The sequence below is a fragment of the Sebastes fasciatus genome, chromosome 6 (assembly GCF_043250625.1).
Source record: "Sebastes fasciatus isolate fSebFas1 chromosome 6, fSebFas1.pri, whole genome shotgun sequence".
Classification (NCBI taxonomy): domain Eukaryota; kingdom Metazoa; phylum Chordata; class Actinopteri; order Perciformes; family Sebastidae; genus Sebastes; species Sebastes fasciatus.
Window position 1 is genome coordinate 36,874,662 of NC_133800.1, and position 3,458 is coordinate 36,878,119.

At 39.3% G+C, this 3,458-nt stretch overlaps 1 protein-coding gene across 2 annotated transcripts in view; it reads left to right on the forward strand.

The window, feature by feature from the left end:
* LOC141770011 (GTPase IMAP family member 8-like) overlaps nucleotides 1-3,458 on the forward strand; it is a 41,272-nt gene extending 37,814 nt beyond the window's left edge. For both annotated transcript variants that reach the window (XM_074639593.1, XM_074639590.1), the window contains exon 6: nucleotides 2,539-3,458. The gene's annotated coding sequence lies outside the window, so the exon portion shown is untranslated. The remainder of the gene's footprint in view (nucleotides 1-2,538) is intronic.

Sequence of the window (3,458 nt, forward strand, 5' to 3'; positions counted from 1 at the left end):
GTATGATCCCTCTGTATATACATATCTACCCTCCTATATTCATCCTATAAATATTCACTTAGTCCCATATGCATATAGTTCTATGTACACAATCTCTCTGTGTATAGATATAACTTCACCTGTATACATCATCTATTGTTTATAATACTCTTATACAATATCCCATCAGTATGCAACTTATAGCTATTATTCATCAGAATATAACATATCGATCACTTGCACTTTAATTACAATCTGTATATATGTATATGTACATACACCAATATATCCTCATTTGTATTTATTGTCTTAACATCACTTTACTAGTTTGCACTCTGGTTAGATGCAAAACTGCATTTCGTTGTACTTGTACTATGTGCAATGACAATAAAGTTGAATCTAATCTAGTTATCTGAGGGACTGAATAAACTCCTGTCGCCTTAAATTCTTACGTAAATGTATCAGAAGATTGTGAGCGTGGCGGCAATAAGGGACGCAAACTAAAACAACTGTGCAGTTGAGCGTTGACATTAACACATGAAGCAAAACCTGCCCCTCAGGTTACTAAAACATCTAAAGATCTCCAAAAAGAAAAATGACCACAATGCTTCTCTGCAGGGCGACTGTCAGTCTGAACTGCAGGTCTCTGCAGGTCATAAATACACGACCAGATGAACCTCCCAGTGGCTCCTGGGGGCAAAGATGAGCTGCTGGGCCCCTGTGAAAGCCTCGTTCACCCCCAACCTCTCTGAGCAGTGTGTGGCCCCCAGACCGGATAACAACACAGTAGTGGAGGAAGAATTAAGATCATTTATTAAACCTCTTTTCAGAAACACAGTTCAGCTGAGCTGTGTGTTAAAACTCTGCCTTTAAAAACATCATTAAATGCTGTGCTGGTCTTTTTTCTGAATAGTTTCTAAAAGACGAGGCCTTAACGCGACTAAAACAACACTCCATCATATTGAATGTACATACTTGACTTTGGATTCCTTTTAGTTATCTTATTTACATTGTTATTGATCTTATTTGTTATTATCTACTTGATCATATTTCATTATTATAATAAAACTACTCCATTTGGAGTCAAAATTATACAATTTAGTTTGGTCTTGCCTCCTCTCTCTCTGATATAGTCCCTGAGTTCTTGGTCAATCCAGGAGGATGATCCAACTTCAATTCTACTCTTCCTTGCTGTGTCCCGTCAAACAGCAGCCAAATCTCTCTAATTCTGATTTGAGTCGTAAAATGTCGTCTCAGCCTAAAGACTATTTTGACCAATCGCTCTTATAAAGATCTTGGACAGAGTTTCTGGGCACTTCTCAGTACGTGAAGGTTTTCCGCTGCCATCAGGGTGTCGTCATTGACGATTCTGGTCTGGTATGAGCTAGAAATCAACATTAAAGTTGAACTGAACACTAAATGAACTCTCGTTCCGTCCGTGTGTTCAGGAATGGAGTCGGCTGGTGTCCACGAGACGACCTACAACAGCATCATGAAGTGTACACTGTTGGGCGGTTCTATCTGGAACAAAGACTCTTGTTTTATGAGCTCGTCACATGTTGTTGTTTGGAAGGTAACTAACGCTGCCAACTAAAGAGAGTGAAAAGATACAATATTTCCCTGAATATGTAGCAGAGAATAAAAGTACAAGTGACTCAAAGTTCTGCCCTCTACTGGACTCTATTGGTAAAACTCTCCTCCAATCACGAGCACGCATTCGCCCGCTGAAAATATGCATAATCGTAGCCGACCAATCAGGACATGCCTGCCGGAACACATGTGCATCAAAACATCCGTAATCAAATCCGGTCATTAGCATGCAACAGGCTCTTACTTTATGTTTTTAATAAATAGTGAGTCGGGAGCAGCCGGGATGTTTCTCTCAAACGTCAGTCGTCTCCAGAGGTGGAAGAAGTACTCAGATACTTGTACTTAAAGGTCCCATATCGTGCTCATTTTCAGGTTGTATTTTGTGTTTCAACTAGAACATGTTTACATGCTGTTATGTTAAAAAAAAAAGCTAATTTCGGCCGCTTATATCCGCGACCTCATTCTTTCGGTCACTACCCAAAGCTCATGGCCATAGGTGAGGGTTGGAACGTAGATGGACCGGTAAATCGAGAGCTTTGCCTTCCGGTTCAGCTCTCTTTTCACCACAACGGTCCGGTACAGCGTCCACATAATAGCGGACACTGAACCACTCGTGAACGAGACCCAGAGATTCTAAAACTCCCTCGCTTGGGGCAAAGACTCACTCCCCACCTGGAGGGCCAAGTCCACCGGTTTCCGGCAGAGAACCATGGCCTCAGACTTGAAGGTACTGACTCTCATCCCTACCGCTTCGCACTCGGCTGCAAACCGCCCCAGTGTGCAGCTGAAGGTCACGGTCCGATGAAGCCAGCAGAACCACATCATCTGCAAAGAATAGAGACGCAACACCCGCTGTAAACATGTTTGACTTGGTGCCGAGTATACGGACGCAGCTCTCACTTTGGTTATACAAGGACTGGATGGCTCGTAACAACGGCCCCGGTACATAGATTTTGTCACGCTGAATAGTAATACTTGTTTAAACTTGGAACATCCTTCTCCGAGCTGCATGTAAGCAAACATGCACAAGAATTGTTGTTGTTGTTTTTTTTGAGTAAGCCTTTAACGTTTATGTTTTTTTTCCCGTTTCCGCCTCCCTATATGAAGTCGGATCCCGTAGAGGCGTTTACTTTCAACCATAATTCCAACTGTAACCTTAGAATGTTATATGGTTCACTGTGTTAGTTGTTTATTTGCATATCTACTGAAGTTGTGTTTGCTGTTTCAGTTCAGAATATCAGTGTACCCGGTTAGGGCCGAACTGAATATATGTATTCATTGTGTGCAATATTAATGCCTATCATGCAATATTACTTCCTTTTCTGTTTTTTAGCTTACTTTTTAAAAATCTTTTTATACTTTTTTATTTTACTTATCTTATTTACTCATTTTACTAAATGTATCTTACTTAATTGTTATTCTATTAGGCACTGGTGCTAGAAATAGTACTTTTTATTTTATACACTTGAACTTGTTGTAATTTTTTAGCAATCTCTGACACAAGAATTACCGTCGGGATTAATAAAGTTGTATCTTATCTTATCTTATCTTATCTTATAAAGGTAAAATTAAAAGAAAATGGATTTATATTTAATAATTTAAGAACAAAAATGTAAATGAATATGTGACATGTATGAAAAATATTGATATATCCATCCATGTAAGGCGAGCTCATCTCGTAGCCCGTCTGTGTAACATTACTTTATATTCTATGTAGCCACAGATCATCATCAGTCATTGATTAGTTGTGTTATTGTTCTGTCATGAGCTCTCTTATCTGACGCCTTCACAATTCTGATAAAAATGCATTTTTGTTTCCCGTGTAATGCTATAACCCATGATAAATCTTGACTGCAACTATTCACATGAAATAAATCTTAATTTTCAAA